This window comes from Callithrix jacchus, chromosome 22, assembly GCF_049354715.1.
Source record: "Callithrix jacchus isolate 240 chromosome 22, calJac240_pri, whole genome shotgun sequence".
NCBI lineage: Eukaryota > Metazoa > Chordata > Mammalia > Primates > Cebidae > Callithrix > Callithrix jacchus.
In genome coordinates, this window is record NC_133523.1 from 21,875,430 (window position 1) to 21,896,055 (window position 20,626).

The 20,626-nt window shown below is 38.7% G+C and overlaps 1 protein-coding gene across 2 annotated transcripts in view; it reads right to left on the reverse strand.

Moving 5' to 3' along the window:
* Positions 1-20,626, reverse strand: part of LOC103789862 (uncharacterized) — a 73,272-nt gene that overhangs the window by 15,074 nt on the left and 37,572 nt on the right. The window lies entirely within an intron of this gene.

Consider the following 20,626-nt stretch of genomic DNA (forward strand, 5'->3'; position numbering starts at 1 on the left):
ACTTCCCAAAATAACAGTGTCTTTCAAAGTAAATTGCTGGCTGGAAATGGCAGCGTACATCTGTAATCCCAGCACTTTTGGAGGCCGAGGCAAGTAGATTTAAACTTGGAGGCTGAAACAATGAATTTAAACTATGCCTTAGAACAAATGGGCTTTTTTTTTTTTAACTTAAGCTCAAGAGTCCAACACCAGCTTGACCTTTTATTTTTTTAACCTGAGATCAAGAGTTCAAGACCACTCTGGTCAAAATGGAAAAATTTCATCTCTACTAAAATCCAAAAATTAGCCATGTGTGGTGGCACATGTCTATAGTCGAGCTACTCAGGAGGCTGAGGCAATCACTTGAATTTGGGATCTAAAGGTTGCAGTGAGATAAGATCTTGCTACTGCACTCCAGCCTGAGTGACAGAGCAAGACTCTGTCTCAAAATAATAATTAAAAAATAATAATAATAATTTGCCAACTCCTCGCTTCTTTTTAAAGACAAGTACAATAATGGCACATACATATTTATTTCTAGCTTCTATGGGCTTTTGCAGAAACTGGCTTTTGTCTTTCATGACATAAAGTGCTGGAAAAAATGATGGCATACTTTAAAATGACAACTTTAGTCTGCAAAGTTAAACGTTACAGCAGCAGAGACTGCTGTACCACAGGAAAAAAAAACAGATGTAGAAAGTGATTATTGAAAAGAAACATGAATAATGTTCTTTAGCTAATATAAATAAATAAAAACACAAAATTTCAGATAAGATGCATTCTAAGACCACTTTTGAGAGACTCCCAGAATCTCTAGCCAAGATAGTTGGTTTCAGATGATCCCAGGAACAAGGCTACATTATGAAGACTGTAACAGGTAGCTTTCTTGATGTAAAAATTGTAATCAACGACTGCAATGTGTATAAAATACTAGGGCAACATGGCCCAGTAAAAAAATATATAAAAATTTTAGAAAGCTATCATAAAAATATGAAAATAAATAATTTAAGGATTTTCAGATAAATTGAATACCTAATGAAAGAAATAGAAACTCAGACCATTATTAAAACATTAGAAAATGTGAATACCTTTTCTCCTAATGGTCTGAGGTAATTCATAAAAATGGCTTGCTACTCACCTAAGCCAGAGAACACCACAATATTATGCTAAACAAGAGGTTTATAAGAGCTATTCTTATATCAGACAAAATAAACTTTAAAGCGACAGCGGTTAAAAAAGACAAAGAAGAACATTGTACAATGGTAAAAGGCCTGGCCAAGCAGAAACATATCACAATCCTAAACATATATGCACCTAACAGAAGATCCCAAATTTATAAAACAATTACTAGAAGACCTAATAAATGAGATAGACAGCAACACAATAATAGTGGGGACTTCAATTCTCCATTGACAGCACTATACAGGTCATCAAGACAGAAAGTCAACAAAGAAACAATGGATTTAAACTATACCTTGGAACAAAGAGACTTAACAGATATATACATAACATACTAGTCAACAACTGAAGAATACACACATTCTATTAAACAGTGCATGAAACTTTCTCCAAATAGACCATATAATGAGCCATAAAACAAGCCTCAATAAATTTAAGAAAATTGAAATTACATCAAGCACTCTCTCAGACGACAGTGGAATAAAAGTGGAATTCAGCTCCAAATGGAAACCTCAAAACCATGCAAATACATGTAAATTTAAAAACTTGCTCCTGGATAATTATTGCATCAAATACAAAATCAAGATGAAAATTTAGAAATTCTTCAAACTCAACAAAAGTGACACAACCTATCAAAACCTCTAGGATAGAGCAAAGGTGGTGCTAAAAAGAAAGTTCAGAGCCCCAAACACTTACATCAAAAAAACTGAAAGAGCACAAACTGACACTCTAAGGTCACACCTCAAAGAACTAGAGAAACAAGAAGAAACCAAATCCAAACCCAGGGGGGAAAAAAATCAGAGCAGAGTAAAATAAAATTGAAACAAGCAAACAAAAAACCAAAAGATAAACAAAACAAAAACCTGGCTCTTTAAAAAGATAAATACCATTAATGGAAAATTAGCAAGATTAAACAAGAAAAAAAGAGAAAATCCAAATAACTGCAATAAGAAATGAACAGGGAGATATTACAACTGACACCACAGAAATTCGAAAGATCATTCAAGGCTACTATGAATATCTTTAAGTACACTAACTAGAAAACCTAAAAGAAAAGGATAAATTTCTAAAAAAAAAAAACCTATTCAGCTTAAATCAGAAATAATTAGATACACTGAACAGACCAATAACAAGTAGCAAGATTGATATGGTAACTTAAAAATTACCAACAAGTGTTCTGCCTGCTTCCATATGAGGAAAAAGACTCGTGGTCTAGTTCTTGGACTTCCCTAGGAGCATGGCCTCCCAAATGCCAGCAAGCACTGCCTCCTCAAAAAAAGAAACCAAGACCACCTCCTGCTCTGGGACCGGAGGAGACATTAGCCTCTTGCAGGCTTGCCTAAGAAGGGAGAAAAAAAACTAGCAAGAAGCAATGGAACACATTGATGAAGTATGAAATAAAATAGACAGACTTAATGAACAAGTCAGTGAGGAGATTTTGAAAGTAGAACAGAAATAGGAGAAATTCTGCAACCATTTTTCTCAGCATCAGTCAGAATTGATGACCATATCAGATCATCAGAATTCATAGCCCTAAACACCTATATCAAAAAAAACTGAAAAAGCATGTGCCTCAAGGAACTAGAAAAACAAGAACAAACCAAACCCAAACCCAGAAGAAAAAAAAAATCAAATCCCAAATTTTTGGGTAACAACATTTGTCAACCATCCACAAGTGTCTGCAGTGCTTGGGGAGGAGTATGAAGAGGCACTGTGTTATTTGACCAGAGTCGAAGTGACAGAATTTGAAGATATTAACACAGGTTGCAGAATAAATTTTTATTCTGATAGAAATCCTTACTTTGAAAATAAAGTTCTCCTCAAAGAATTTCATCTGAATGAGAGTGGTGATCCATCTTCAAAGTCCACCAGAATTAAATAAAAACTTGAAAAGGATTTGATGAAATGTTCATGTCAAATGCAGAATAAAGCCAGCAGGAAGTGGCAGCATGAGGAACCAGAGAGATTCTTTACCTGGTTTACTGACCATTCTGATCCAAGTGATGAGTTAGGAGAAGTCATCAAAGTTGATATTTGGCCATACCCATCATGGTGCTACTCTTCTTTCTCAATATGGATGATGAAGAAGGAGGAGGAAAAAAGGTTGATAATAGCAGAGGAGGAGAGATTAGAAAATATTGATGAGAAGCAGATGAGGGATGAGGATGAAAGTAAAAAAGATGAAGATGATGAAGGGGAAGAGAGAAGGATAAAAAAGATGACGACTAATAGAACACTGACAGATACCAACCTTCTCTACACCATGGTTCTCAACTTACTATTTTTTTAAAATTGCATTTTAGGTTTTGGGGTACATGTAAAGAACATGCTAGATTGTTGCATAGGTACACACATAACAGCATGGTTTGCTGCCTTCCTCCCCATCACCTGTATCTGGCATTTCTCCCCATGCTTTCTCTCCTCAACTCCCCACCATCAACTGTCCCTCCCCTATTTCCCCCCAACAGACCCCAATGTGTGATGCTCCCCTCCCTGTGTCCATGTGTTCTCATTTTTCAACACCCACCTATGAGTGAGAAAATGCAGTGTTTGATTTTCTGTTATCGTGTCAGTTTGCTGAGAATGATGGTTTCCAGGTTCATCCATGTCCCTACGAAGGACACGAACTCATCGTTTTTGATGGCTGCATAATATTCCATGGTGTATATGTGACATACTTTCCCTGCCCAGTTTATCATCGATAGGCATTTGGGTTGGTTCCAGGTCTTTGCTATTGTAAACAGTGCTGCAATGAACATTTGTGTGCATGTGTCCTTGGAGTAGAACGAATTATAATCCTTTGAATATATAACCAGTAATGGGATTGCTGGATCAAATGGGATTTCTATTTCTAGGTCCTTGAGGAATTGCCACACTGCCTTCCACAATGATTGAACTAATTTACACTCCCACCAGCAATGTAAAAGTGTTCCTATTTCTCCACATCCTCTCCAGCATCTGTTGTCTCCAGATTTTTTAATGATCGCCATTCTAACTGACATGAGATGGTATCTCAATGTAGTTTTGATTTGCATTTCTCTAATGACCAGTGATAATGAGCATTTTTTCATGTTTGTTGGCCTCATGTATGTCTTCTTTTGTAAAGTGTTCATATCCTTCACCCACTTTTGAATGGGCTTTTTTCTTGTAAATCTGTTTGAGTTCTTTGTCAATTCTGGATATCAGCCCTTTGTCAGATGGGTAGACTGCAAAAAATTTTTTCCCATTCTGTTGGTTGTCGATTCACTCTAATGACTGCTTCTTTTGCTGTGCAGAAGCTGTGGAGTTTGATTAGGTCCCATTTGTCTATTTTGGCTTTTGTTGCCAATGCTTTTGGTGTTTTGGTCATGAAGTCCTTGCCTATGCCTATGTCCTGAATGGTTTTGCCTAGATTTTCTTCTAGGGTTTTTATGATGTTAGGTCTTATGTTTAAGTCTTTAATCCATCTGGAGTTAATTTTAGTGTAAGGTGTCAGGAAGGGGTCCAGTTTCTGCTTTCTGCACATGGCTAGCCAGTTTTCCCAACACCATCTATTAAACAGGGACTCCTTTCCCCATTGCTTGTTTTTGTCAGGTTTGTCAAAGATCAAATGGTTGTAGATACGTTGTGTTGCCTCCAAGGCCTCTGTTCTGTTCCATTGGTCTGTATCTCTGTTTTGGTACCAGTACCATGCTGTTTTGATTACTGTAGCCTTGTAGTATAGTTTGAAGTCCGGTAGTGTGATGCCTCCTGCTTTGTTCTTTTGGCATAGAATTGACTTGATTATGCAGGCTCTCTTTTGGTTCCATATGAAGTTTAAGACGGTGTTTTCCAGTTCTGTGAAGAAGATCATTGGTAGCTTAATGAGGATAGCATTGAATCTGTCAATTACTTTGGGCAGTATGGCCATTTTCACGATATTAATTCTTCCTAACAATGAACATGGAATGTTTCTCCATCTCTTTGTGTCCTCTCTTATTTCATTGAGCACTGGTTTGTAGTTCTCCTTGAAGAGGTCCTTTACGTTCCTTGTTAGTTGTATTCCTAGGTATTTCATTTTCTTTGTAGCAATTGTGAATGGCAGGTCATTCTTGATTTGGCTCTCATTAAATCTGTTATTGGTGTATAAAAATGCTTGTGATTCTTGCACACTGATTTTGTATCCTGAGACTTTGCTGAAGTTGCTTATGAGTTTCCAGAGATTTTGGGCTGAGACGATGGGGTCTTGTAGATATACAATCATGTCGTCTGCAAATAAAGACAATCTGACTTCCACCTATCCTCTTGATTTGGCTCTCATTAAATCTGTTATTGGGTTATTGGTGTATAGGAATGCTTGTGATTCTTGCACACTGATTTTGTATCCTAAGACTTTGCTGAAGTTGCTTATCAGTTTCAGGAGATTTTGGGCTGAGACGATAAGGTCTTCTAGATATACAATCATGTCGTCTGCAAATAGAAACAATTTAACTTCCTCCTAACCTATTTGAATAGCCTTTATTTCCTTTTCTTGCCTGATTGCTCTGACTAGAACTTCCAGTACTATGTTGAATAGGAGTGGTGAGAGAGGGCATCCTTGTCTAGTGCCAGATTTCAAAGGGAATGCTTCCAGTTTTTTCCCATACAGTCTGATGTTGTCTGTTGGTTTGTCATAAATAGCTTTTATACTTTTGAGATATGTTCCATCAATACTTTGGTTATTGAGTGTTTTAACATAAAGGGCTGTTGAATTTTGTCAAAGGTCTTTTCGGCATCAATTGAGATAATCATGAGGTCTTGTCTTTGGTTCTGTTTATGTGGTGCATTACGTTTATAGACTTGCGTATGTTGAACCACCCTTGCATCCCTGGGATGAATCCTACTTGATCATGGTGGATAAGCTTTTTGATGTGCTTTGCAATCGGCTTGCCAGTATTTTATTGAAGATTTTTGCATCTATGTTCATCATAGATATTGGCCTGAAGATTTCTCTTCTTGTTGAGTCTCTGCCAGGTTTTGGAATCAGAATGATGTTGGTTTCATAAAATGATTTGGGAAGGATTCCCTCTTTTTGGATTGTCTGGAATAGTTTCAGAAGAAATGGTATCAGCTCCTCTTTGTATGTCTGGTAGAATCCGGCTGTGAACCCAACTGGACCTGGGCTTTTATGGGGTGGTAGGCTCTTTACTGCTGCCTGAATTTCAGACTTTGTTATTGGTCTATTCAGGGTTTTTACTTCTTCCTGATTTAGGCTTGGGAGAAGACAACTGCACAGGAATTTATCCATTTCTTCCACGTTTATTAGTTTATGTGCATAGAGTTGTTTGTAATAAACTGATGATGGTTTGAATTTCTGTGGAATCTGTGCTGATATCTTTATCATTTTTTTGCATCTATTTAATTATTCTCTTTTCTTTTTTATTAATCTGGCTAGTGGTCTATTTTGTTGATCTTTTTGAAAAACCAGCTCCTGGATTTATTGATTTTTTGAAGGTTTTTTTGTGTCTCTATCTCCTTCAGTTCTGCTCTGATCTTAGTTATTTCTTGTCTTCTGCTAGGTTTTGAATTTTTTTGATCTTGCTCCTCTAGTTCTTTCAATTTTGACAATAGGCTGTCAATTTTATATTTCTCCTTGGTTCTCATGTGGGCACTTATTGCTATATTTTCCTCTAGAGACTGCTTTAAATGTGTCCCAGAGATTCTGGTATGTGTCTTCATTCTCGCTGGATTTAAGGAACATCTTTATTTCTGCCTTCATTTCACTCTTTACCCAGTCAACATTCAAGAGCCAGTTGTTCAGTTTCCATGAAGCTGTGCGGTTCTGAGTTAGTTTCTCAATTCTGAGTTCTAACTTGATTGCACTGTGGTCTGAGAGACTGTTATGACTTCCATTCTTTTGCATTTGCTGAGGAGTGATTTACTTCCAATTATGTGGTCAATTTTAGAGTAGGTGTGATGTGGTGCTGAGAAGAATGTATATTCTGTGGATTTGGGGTGGAAAATTCTGTAAATGTCTATTAGGTTTGCTTGTTCCAGGTCTGAGTTCAAGTCGTGGATAACCTTGTTAATTTTCTGTCTGGTTGATCTGTCTACTATTGACAGTGGAGTGTTAAAGTCTCCTACTATTATTGTGTGGGACTTATTTTGGGTGAAATACCTTGAGCAGAATACAATGGAAGAAGAGTCTCTACCCCTTTCTGTTCAAAATTCATTTAAATCTCTTTCTGTCTGAACAAAATCTGTAGGGAATCATCACCACCAAGCTCTGTGGAAAAATATGAAGAGTTGGCATCTACCAACATGTATCTGTCTACTTTCTCTTGTTTAAAAAAAACCTTCAAAAACTAAAGTTATAGAAGGTCAGCAAAGGGTGCTTTTGAGATGTTTGAGTAGGTTAAGTGGACATTCTGACAACATGCCTTCTCCTTTGACATGTTTAGTTGTGATATTTGACAGATCTCCTTGCAGTTTAAGATGACTTTTTTTTTTTTTTTTTTTTGAGATAGAGTCTTGCTCTGACACCAGGCTGGAGTGCAGTGGCACAATCTTGGATCACTGCAACCTCCACCTCCTGTTTCAAGTGATTCTTCTATCTCAACCTCCCAAGTAGCTGAAACTACAGGTGTATGAGACCACCCCTGGCTAAATTTAGTATGTTTTTTCAGTAGAGATGGGGTTTTACCATGTTGGTCAGGATGGTCTCAATCTCTTGACCTCATGATCTGCCCACCTTGGCCTCCCAAAGTGCCAGAATTACAGGCATGAGCTACAGCACCTAGCCTAAGATCACACTCTTAAAATAAATTCTCTCCACATGATGACTTAAGCTCTGCCACTCAATGGAAGAAGCAGCAGGAGCTGTAGAATCTTATTTGGAAATGACATTCTCTGTTGTAATTTTATTTGTTTATTTTTACATTTTCTTTTTGTTTCAGCAGAAAGATGATGCTGTTTTAAATGCTACAACTATACAAGCCACTTTCTTACAATAAGAGTAAATGTGTACAAAAAAACTACCAACCAAGAACAGTCTAGGGCCAGACAGATTTATAGCAGAATTCTACAAAACACTGAAAAAAAAATTTGTACCAACTCTATTGACACTATTGAACTCAAAAATAAGGAGCCCTTTGTAATTTATTCTATGAAGCCAGCATCACCCTAACACCAAAAAAAGAAAAGGGCATTAACCAAAAAAGAAAACCACAAACTGATGTCCCTCATGAAAATAGATGCTAAAATCCTTAAGAAAATACTGGCTAAACGGCTGGGTGGGTGCGGTGGCTCATGCCTATAATCCCAAGCACCTTGGGAAGCTGAGGTGGGTGGATCACGAGGTCAAGAGATCAAGACCATCCTGGTCAACATGGTGAAACCCCATCCTACTAAAAATACAAAAATTAGCTGGGCATGGTGGCGTGCGCCTGTAGTCCCAGCTACTCGGGAGGCTGAGGCAGGAGAACTGCTTGAACCCAGGAGGCGGAGGTTGCAGTGAGCCGAGATCGCGCCATTACACTCCAGCCTGGGTAATGAGCAAAACTCCGTCAAAAAAAAAAAAAAAAAGAAAGAAAGAAAAAGAAAATACTGGCTAACTGAATCCAAAAACGTATCAAAAAGAGAATCCACCATTATCGAGTGGGTTTCATACCAGTGATGCAGCGATGGTTTAACATATGCAAGTCAGTAAATGTGATACACCACATAAAAAGAAATAAAAACAAAAATCACATGATACTCTCAATAGATGAAGAAAAAGCATTCAACAAAATTCAGCATTCCGTATAATAAAAGCCATCTATCACAAACCCAAAGCCAAAATAATACTGAATGAGGATAAGTTGAAAGCATTCCCTCTGAGAACTGGAACAAAGAAGGATGCCCATTCTCACTGTGCCTCTTCAACACAGTACGGGAAGTCCTACACAGAGCAAGCAGAAAATAGAAATAAATAGCATCACTTTCAAAACCCTAGACTTTTCAATAAAGCTCCTAAAGGCAATGAAATAATTCAGTGAAGTTTTCAGATACAAAATTGATGTAGACAAATCAGTAGCACTTCTAGACACCAACAGTGACAAAGCAGACAGTCAAATCAAGAACTCAACCCCTTTTACAACAGCTGTGAAAACAAAACAAAAAATAAAAATCTTAGGAATGTACCTAATCAAGGAAGTAAAACTACAACACACTGTTGAAAGAAATTATAGATAACACAAACAAATGGAAACACATTCCATGCTTATGGATGGGTAGAATCAATATTGTGAAAATGGCCATAGTGCCAAAAGCAATCTACAAATTCAATGCAATTCCCATCAAAATACTATAGCCAAAGCAAGACTAAGCAAAAAAAACAAATCTAAAGACATCATACTACCTTATATAAAACTATACTATAAAGCCATAGTCATAAAAACAGCATGGTACTGGCATAAAAACAGGAACATAAACCAATGGAACAGAAAAGAGAACTCAGAAATAAATCCAGATACTTACAGCCAACTGAATTTCGACAAAGCAAACACATAAAGTGGAGAAAAGACACTCTTTTAAAAAAATGGTGCTGGTATAATTGACAAGCCAAATTTAGAAGAATAAACCTGGATTCTCATATTTTACCTCATACAAAAATCAACTAAAGACAGATTAAGGACCTAAATTAAGACCTGAAGCTATAAAAATTCTAGGAGATAACATTGGAAAAACCCTTCTAGACATTGGCTTAGACAAGAATTTTATGATCAAGAACCAAAAAGCAAATGCAATGAAAAGAAAGATAAATTATGAAGAGTTCTCTATCTAGTGGAATAGTGTCAAAATTGAGAATTAAATAAAAGAGCTTTTACATGGCAAAAGAACAGCAGAGTGAAGAGACAATCCACAAAATAGGAGAAAATCTTCACAATTTATACATCTGATGAAAGACAAATATACAGAATCAACAATGCACTCAAATAAATCAGCAAGAAGAAAACAATCTCATCAAAACTGAGCTAAGGACACAAATAGACAACTTTGAACAGAAGATATACAGATACCCAACAAACACATTAAAAAAAAAATACTCAACATCGTTAATGATCAGGAAAATGCAAATCAAAATCACAATACAATACCACCTTATCCCTGCAAAAATGGCCATAATAAAAAACAAACAATCCTTATTGAAGGATAAAAGCCTACAAATAGGGTATAATATATACAGCTTGGGTGATGGGTACACAAAAATTCCACAAATGACCACTAAAGAACTTACTAAAGTAACCAAATGCCAATTGTACCCAAATAACTTATTAAAAATAAACAAACAAAACCCATAGATGTTGGTGTGGTTGTAGTGATCAGGGAATAGTTCTACACTGCCGGTGGGAATGTTAACTAATACAAACACTATAGAAAAGAGTGTGGAGGGAGGACTCAAGATGGCGCTGTAATAACAACCCAGGATTGGAGCTCTCGTTGAATCCACAAACGGTGAGTCGGAGCTGCATTTCCAGACTGATCTTTGTTGCCCACAGAACGGGGAAACTCCCAAGTATAAAAAAGACACGGGACACCAGGCAGTAGGTCTGCCTGGTGAAGCCAGCAGCCAGGGCGGCAGCGGCCGGCCCTACCCAGCAATCCCCACAGGGCACGCTTGTCCGGGTGCCCTGTTGAACTGGCAACCTGAGACTTGAGAGGGCTGGACTTGAGACTGAACGAGACTTGGACAGTAGGCCAGCCCAGGGGATTGCAGGGACAGATCGTTTGGGACACCCAGTGGGACGAACAAAACCGCGATTTCAAACTATCCCGAGCAGACGGTCCGAGACGCTCTGTGGGGGAGGGGCGTCCACGACTACCGAGGCTACCCGCCCCAACTGAGATACACGCCCACTGCTGACTCAGCCAGCCATTGCCGAGGCAACCCATCCCTACTGAGATACACGCCCACTGCTGACGCAGCCAGCCGTTGCCGAGGCAACCCGTCCCTACTGAGATACACGCCCACTGCTGACGCAGCCTGCCGTTGCTGAGGCAACACGCTACAACGAAGAGACTCCGCTGCAGGGCGTGGCAGAGACCACAGCAGAGCCTGCAGGAACAGGGCAAATCACACAACGGCAGGGCGGAGCCTCGGCAGCCAAACAGTGGCTAGTCTGCCTTCTAGCTGGGCAGGACACCTCATCGGACATCGAAAAATAAAGCCCAAACCCCCCAACATAGAGCATTTGAGAAAAAAAGGGTTTTTTTAATGAGCTCTGTTGCAGCAGAATCAAACATAGCAGCCTAACAGCCCTGAATGAACAACAGAGCTCACAGCTCAGCAATTGAGCTCCAAAAAAGTACAGACTGTCTCCTCAAGCAGCTCCCTGACCCCTCTATATCCAAAAGACTGACATTTGGCAGGCATCATCCTGGGACAAAGATAGCAGAAAAAGGAACGGGTAGCATCCCTCACTGTGCCACAGCTGCTAGAGGTGCACCCCAGACAAGCAGGGCCTGGAGTGGACCTCAGCAGTCGTACAGTGAAGGGGCTAGGCTGGTAGAAGGAAAACCAAGTAACAGAAATACTTCATGATCAACAATCTGGGTGTCCACTCAGAGACCCAAATAGTCAGCAACTACGCAGACGACAAGTGGATAAACCCACAAAGATGGGAAGAAACCAGCGAAAAAGGAGGAAAACACCCGAAACCAGAACACCTCGCCTCCTAGAAAGGACCAAAACTCCTCACCAGCAGGAGAGCAAAGCTGGACGGAGAATGACTGTGACGAAATGACGGAATTAGACTTCAGAAGGTGGATAATGAGAAACTTTTGTGAGCTAAAAGATCATGTATTAAATCAATGCAAAGAAACTAAGGAACTTAAAAAAAGATATGAGAAAATGATAACAAGAATGGATAACTTAGAGAGGAATATGAATGAATTAAAGGAGCTGAAAAACACAATACGAGAACTTCGCGAAGCATGCATAAGTTTCAATAGCCGAATTGACCAAGCAGAAGAAAGAATATCTGAAGTCGAAGACCAACTCAATGAAATAAAACGAGAAACCAAGATTAGAGAAAAGAGCGCAAAAAGGAATGAACAAAGTCTCCAAGAAATGTGGGATTATGTGAAAAGACCTAATCTACGTTTGATAGGTGTACCAGAAGGGGACGAAGAGAATGAATCCAACCTGGAAAATACTCTTCAGGACATCATCCAGGAAAACTTCCCCCACCTAGCAAGAAAGGCCAACACTCAAATGCAGGAAATACAGAGAACACCGCAAAGATATTCTGCAAGAAGAGCAACCCCAAGGCACATAATCGTCAGATTCAACAAGGTTGAAATAAAGGAGAAAATACTAAGGGCAGCCAGAGAGAAAGGTCGAGTTACCCACAAAGGGAAGCCCATCAGACTCACAGCAGATCTCTCGGCAGAAACACTACAAGCCAGAAGAGAGTGGGGGCCAATATTCAACATTCTTAAAGAAAAGAACTTTCAACCCAGAATTTCATATCCAGCCAAACTGAGCTTCAGAAGTGAAGGAAAAATAAAATCCTTTGTAAACAAGCAAGTACTCAGAGATTTTGTCACCACCAGGCCAGCTTTACAAGAGCTCCTAAAAGAGGCACTACACATAGAAAGGAACAACCAGTACCAGCCATTCCAAAATCACACTAAAAGTTAAAGAGCATCAACATAATGAAGACTCTACAACAACTAACAGGCAAAACAGCCACTTAGCATCAAAATGGCAGTATCAAATTCACACATAACAATATTAACCCTAAATGTAAATGGACTAAATGCACCAATCAAAAGACACAGACTGGAAAATTGGATAAATATCCAAAACCCATCAGTGTGCTGTATCCAGGAAACCCATCTCACATGCAAGGATACACAAAGGCTCAAAATAAAGGGATGGAGGAAGATTTACCAAGCAAATGGAGAGCAAAAAAAAGCAGGAGTTGCAATTCTCATCTCTGATAAAATAGACTTTACAGCAACAAAGATCAAAAGAGACAAAGAAGGCCATTACATACTGGTAAAAGGATCGATACAACAAGAAGAGCTAACGATCCTAAACATATATGGACCCAATGCAGGAGCACCCAGATACATAAGGCAAGTTCTTAATGACTTACAAAGAGACTAAGACTCCCACACAAAAATAGTGGGAGACTTTAACACTCCACTGTCAATATTAGACAGATCAACCACACAGAAAATCAACAAGGATATCCGGGGCTTGAACTCAGACCTGGAGCAAGCAAACCTGATAGACATTTACAGAACTCTCCACCCCAAATCCACAGAATATACATTCTTCTCAGCACCACATCACACCTACTCTAAAATTGATCACATAATTGAAAGTTAAGCACTGCTCAACAAATGCAAAACAACTGAAATCATAACAAACAGCCTCTCAGACCATAGTGCAATCAAGTTAGAACTCAGAATACAGAAACCAACCCAGAACCGCACAGCTTCATGGAAACTGAACAACTGGCTCTTGAATGTTGACTGGGTAAACAATGAAATGAAGTCACAAATAAAGAAGTTCTTCGAGGAACGATCCAAGATGGCCAATCGCTAACATCCCGGGATTGCAGCTCTCAGGGAAGGCGCGGAGAACTAGAGGACGCCACACTTTCAGACAAAGTCTGGTCGCTCACGAAGCAGAAGATCCCCCAGTGGTGGAAACACACAAGTCGCCAGCGCAACTCTCGTGGTCGGCGCAGCGGTTCCGCCGGCACCTCGTCGCGGCAGCTCGGCGCAGAGTAAACGGGACAGGATCCCCTTCTGACCGAGGTTTGGAGCCCCGGGAAGGCAGAGTCGCTTACTACGGAAACAAGAAGGAAGCCCGACAGGAGAATCCTGGGCAGAAAAGCACCATCAGTTTTAACGCCGCTGCTCTGGCCCTGGGAACCAACAACCTGGACATCCACTCAAGAGACCTAATCTGAAAGTTGGTAACTTCAAAGACGACAGGAGGATAAATTTACAATGACGGGAAGAAACCAGCGTAAAAAAGCTGAGAATACTCAAAGTCAGAACACCTCTCCCTCTAAAGATGATCACAGTTCCACATCAACAATGGAATAAGGCTTGATGGAGAACGAGCGCCTCCTGATGACAGAATCACTCTTCAAGGAATGGATAATAACAAACTTCGGTGAGTTAAAAGAACATGTTGTAGCCCAACGTAAAGAAACTAGGAACTTTGAAAAAAGGTTTGATGAAATCCTATTGAGAATAGACAACTTAGAGAGGAGTATGAGTGAATTAATGGAACTGAAGAATACAATACAGGAACTCCGAGAAGTATGCACAGGTTTAAACACTCGAATTGTTCAAGCAGAAGAAGGGATGTCAGAGGTCAAAGTCCAACTTAATGAAATAAAACGTGAAGAAAAGATTAGAGAAAAAAGGATAAAAAGGAATGAGCAAAGTCTCCAAGAAATGTGGGACTATTTGAAAAGACCAAATTTACGTTTGATAGGTGTACCTGAATGCGACGGAGAGAATGAATCCAAGCTGGAAAGTACCCTTCAGGATATTATTCAGGAAAATTTTCCTAAACTAGCAAAGCAGGTCAACATTCAACCCCAGGTAATACAGAGAAAACCACAAAGATATTCCTCAAGAAGAGCAACCCCAAGGCACATAATCGTTAGATTCACCAGGGTTGAAACGAAGGAGAGGATACTAAGGGCAGCCAGAGAGAAAGGTCAGATTACCCACAAAGGCAAGCCCATCAGACTTACAGCAGATCTCTCGGCAGAAACTCTACAGGCCAGAAGAGAGTGGGGGCCAATATTCAACATCCTCAAAGAACAGAACCTTCAGCCCAGAATTTCATATCCAGCCAAACTAAGCTTCACAACTGAAGGAAAAATAAAATCTTTTATGAACAAGCAAGAACTCAGAGATTTTATTACCACCAGGCCTGCTTTACAAGAGCTTCTGAAAGAAGCATTACACACAGAAAGAAACAACCAGTATTAGCCTTTCTAAAAATACACCAAAAAGTAAAGAGCACCAACATAAAGAGGAATTTACACCAACAAATGGATAAAACAACCAGTCAACATCAAATGGCAGTAACCCTAAATTTAAATTGACTGAATTCCCAATCAAAAGACACAGCCAAAACCCAACGGCATATTACATCCAGACCTGTTTCACATGCAAGGATACACAAAGACTCAAAACGAAGGGATGGAGAAAGATTTACCAACCAAATGGAGAGCAAAAATAAATAATAAATAAATAAAAAGCAGGAGTTGCAATTCTTGTATCGGATAAAATAGATTTTAAAGCAACAAAGATATAGTGGTAAAAGGATCAATGCAACAACAAGAGCTAATGATCCTAACACCCAGATAGGAGACTTAGATTCAATGAGACAGAAAATTAATAAGGATATCAAGGACTCGAACTCAGATCCGGAACAAGTAAACTTAATAAATATTTATAGAGCTCTCCACTTCAAATACACAAAATATACATTCTTGTCAATACCACATCACACCTACCCATAAGTTTAAATGAAACACTGATTGGCCATTATTAATACCCAATTTTTTTCAAAATAAAGCAATATTTCCATTTACTCTCCCTCTTTCTCTTCCTCTTTCTTCCTCTCCTTTACTTATTTTTTTTTTCTTTCCTTCTCTCAAAAAAAAGAAATCAACTTGTAAACCTCTAGATCCAGGTCGGCAATGTCTCTTTCATTGCTTGATTTCTTTTCTTCCCTTCCCTCCCTCCCTCCCTCCCTCCCCGCTTCCTCCCTTCCTTCCTTCCTTCATCCCTTCCTTCCTCCCTACTGTCCTTATTCCCTTCCTTCCTGCCTTCCTCCCCCCCCAAAAAAAAAAAAAAAAGAAGTTCTTCGAAACCAATGAGAACGAAGACACAACACGCCAGAACCTCTGGGACACATTTTAAGCAGTCTCTAGAGGCAAGTATATAGCAATAAGTGCCCATATGAGGAGAATGGAGAGATCCAAAATTGACACCCTATCGTCAAAATTGAAAGAGCTAGAGGACCAAGATCAAAAGAACTCAAAACCCAGCAGAAGACAAGAAATAACTAAGATCAGAGCTGAACTGAAGGAGATTGAGATACGAAAAACCCTTCCAAAAATCAATAAATCCAAGAGCTGGTTTTTTGAAAAGATCAACAAAGTAGACAGACCACTAGCCAGATTGATTAAAAATAAAAGCCAGAACAACCAAATAGATGCAATAAAAAATGATAAAGGGGAAATCACCACAGATTCCACAGAAATTCAAACCATCATCAGAGAATATCAAACAACTCTATGCACATAAACTAGTAAACCTGGAAGAAATGGATAAATTCCTGGACTCCTGTGTCCTCCCAAGCCTAAACCAGGAGGAAGCTGAAACTATGAATAGACCAATAACAAGGTCTGAAGTAGAGGCAGCAATTAAGAGCCTACCACACAAAAAAAGCTGAGGTCCAGACGGGTTCACAGCCGAATTCTACCAGACACACAAAGAGGAGCTGGTACCATTCCTTCTAAAACTATTTCAAACAATCCAAAAAGAGGGAATACTTCCCAAATCATTTTACGAGACCAACATCATCCTGATACCAAAACCCGGCAGAGACCCAACAAGAAAAGAAAACTTCCGGCCAATATCCATGATGAACATAGATGTAAAAATCTTCAATAAAATATTGGCAAGCCGAATGCAACAGCAAATCAAAAAACTTATTCACCATGATCAAGTAGGATTCATCCCGGGGATGCAAGGCTGGTTCAACATACGCAAGTCTATCAACGTAATTCACCACATAAACAGAACCAAAAACAAAAACCACATGATTATCTCAATTGACGCAGAGAAGGCATTTGACAAAATTCAACAGCCCTTTATGCTAAAAACCCTCAATAAACTCGGTATCGATGGAACGTATCTCAAAGTTATAAAAGCTATTTATGACAAACCAACAGCCAATATCATACTGAATGGGCAAAAACTGGAAGCACTCCCTTTGAAATCTGGCACTAGACAAGGATGCCCTCTTTCACCACTCCTATTCAACATAGTTCTGGAAGTTCTAGCCAGAGCAATCAGGCAAGAAAAAGAAATAAAGGGTATTCAAATAGGAAAGGTGGAAGCCAAATTGTCTCTATTTGCAGATGACATGATAGTATACCTAGAAGACCCCATCACCTCAGCCCAAAAACTCCTGAAACTGATAAGCAACTTCAGCAAAGTCTCAGGATATAAAATCAATGTGCAAAAATCACAAGCATTCGTCTACACCAATAACAGACTTAAAGAAAGCCAAATCAAGAACGAACTGCCATTCACAATTGCTACAAAAAGAATAAAATACCTTGGAATACAACTCACAAGGAATGTAAGGGACCTCTTCAAGGAGAACTACAAACCACTGCTCAACGAAATCAGAGAGGACACAAACAGATGGAGAAACATTCCATGTCCATGGTTAGGAAGAATTAATATCGTGAAAATGGCTATACTGCCCAAAGTAATTTACAGAATCAACGCTATCCCCATTAAGCTACCATTGACTTTCTTCACAGAACTGGAAAAAACCACCATGAACTTCATATGGAACCAAAAGAGAGCCCGCATAGCCAAGTCAATTCTAAGCAAAAAGAACACAGCGGGGGGCATCACACTACCAGATTTCAAACTATACTACAAGGCTACAGTAATCAAAACAGCATGGTACTGGTACCAAAACAGAGATATAGACCAATGGAACAGAACAGAGGCACCGGTGGCAACACAACATATGTACAACTATACAATCTTTGATAAATCTGACAAAAACAAGCAAGGGGGAAAGGATTCCCTGTTTAACAAATGGTGTTGGGAAAACTGGCTAGCCATGTGCAGAAAGCAGAAACTGGACCCCTTCCTGACACCTTACACTAAAATTAACTCCAGATGGATTAAAGACTTAAACATAAGACCTGGCACCATAAAAACCCTAGAAGGAAATCTAGGCAAAACTATCCAGGACATAGGAGTAGGCAAGGACTTTATGAACAAAACACCAAAAGCATTGGCAACAAAAGCCAAAATAGACAAATGGGACCTAATGAAACTCCACAGCTTCTGCACGGAAAAAGAAACAGTCACTAGAGTGGATCGGCAACCAACAGAATGGGAAAAAATTTTTGCAGTTTACCCATCTGACAAAGGGCTGATATCCAGAATTTACAAAGAACTCAAACGGATTTACAGGAAAAAAACAAACAAGCCCATTCAAAAGTGGGCCAAGGATATGAACAGACACTTTACCAAAGAAGACATATATGAGGCCAACAATCATATGAAAAAATGCTCATCGTCACTGGTCATCAGAGAGATGCAAATCAAAACCACATTGAGATACCATCTCATGCCAGTTAGAATGGCGATCATTAAAAAATCTGGAGACAACAGATGCTGGAGAAAATGTGGAGAAAAAGGAACACTTATACACTGTTGGTGGGAGTGTAAATTAGTTCAACCATTGTGGAAGACGGTGTGGCGATTCCTCAAGGCATTAGAAATAGAAATTCCATTTGACCCAGCAATCCCATTACTGGGTATATATCCAAAAGACTATAAATCGTTCTACTATAAGGACACATGCACACGAATGTTCATTGCAGCACTGTTTACAATAGCAAAGACCTGGAATCAACCCAAATGCCCATCGATAATAGACTGGATTGGAAAAATGTGGCACATATACACCATGGAATATTATGCAGCAATCAGAAATGATGAGTTTGTGTCGTTTGTAGGGACATGGATGAATCTGGAGAACGTCATCCTCAGCAAACTGACCCAAGAACAGAAAATCAAACACCGCATATTCTCACTCATAGGTGGGTGATGAAAAATGAGAACACACGGACACAGAAAGGGGAGTACTAAACACTGGGGTCTATTGGGGGAAAAAGGGGAGGGCCAGTGGGAGGGGTGGTGGGGAGGGATAGCCTGGGGAGAAATGCCAAATGTGGGTGAAGGGGAGAAGGAAAGAAAAGCACACTGCCATGTGTGTTCCTACGCAACTGTCTGACATGCTCTGCTCATGTACCCCAAAACCTAAAATCCAATAAAAAATTAAAATAAATAAATAAATAGAAAACTAAAAAAAAAAAAAAAAAAAAAGAGTGTGGAGATTCCTAAAGACTGAAAGTTGTACTACAATTTCACTGAGCAATCCCACCACTGGGTATTTAACCAGAGGAAAACAAGTAATTATATGAAAAAAGACACTTGCATGTACATTTACAGCAGCAGAATTCACAATAGAAAAATATGTAACCAACCCAAAGGCCCATTAAATAATAAGTGAATAAAGAAACTATGGTGTGTCTCTGTGTGTGTGTGTGTGTGTGCTGGAACACTACTCAGCCACAGAATGGAAAAAATTCCAGCCATAAAATGGAATAACTTAAGGGCATTCACAGCAACCTGGATGAGATTGGAGACTATTATTCTAAGTAAAGTAACTCAGAAATGAAAACCAAACACCGTATGTTCTCACTGATACATGGGAGCAAGTTATGAAGATGCAAAGGCATAAGAGTGATACAGTTGACTTTGGGGATTTGGGAGTAAAGAGTGGGAAAGAAATGAAGGATAAAAGCCTACAAATAGGGTATGATATATACAGCTTGGGTGATGGGTACACAAAAATTCCACAAATCACCACTAAAGAACTTACTAAAGTAACCAAATACCAATTGTACCCAAATAACTTATGAAAAATAAAATAAAGAAAAATAAAAGATGGAAAAAAAAAAGAACTTTCAAAATTCTGAATAAAAGAAAAATATTCTCAATCTATAATACTTGATCAGAAATTATTTTATTTTAACCAAAAAAATAAAGACTTTCTAAAATTAAAGGTAAGAATGTGCATCACTGCTAGCACAGTTAAAAAAAAAAAAAAAAAAAAAAGCTGCATGGTGGCCAGGCACAGAGGCTCATACCTGCAATCCTACACCTTTAGGAGGCCAAGGCAGTCAGATAACTTGAGACCAGGAGTTAAAGATTAGCCCAAAAAATGGTGAGACTCTGCCTATATAACAAGAGGAATGTTAAAATGAGTCTTTTATGTTTAAAACTAAAATGATGCTGAATAGTATCAAAAACCATATATAAATATATAGCTTTCTACTAAATGTAACTATATAGATACATATAAAATTTCTTACCATAATAGTGTATAAAACCCTTAAAATTCCTCTACAGAATATAAAAAAACCGCAATATAAATCTGCATAAATCTGAATACACAATATAAAATAATGCGAATATTAAGGTATAGAAATATATCTTCCAATTAGAAGTTATTCTATATCTTCCAGTTAGATATAATTAACTGGAAGATATAGAAATATAGTTTTTGTATTCAATTAAAATTGTTATGAGATAAAATATTAATCTTAAGATGTTTTTTGAATAGTGTCCATTTTTCAAGATAGCTACAAAAATTTTGTAGAAACTATACAAAATAAGC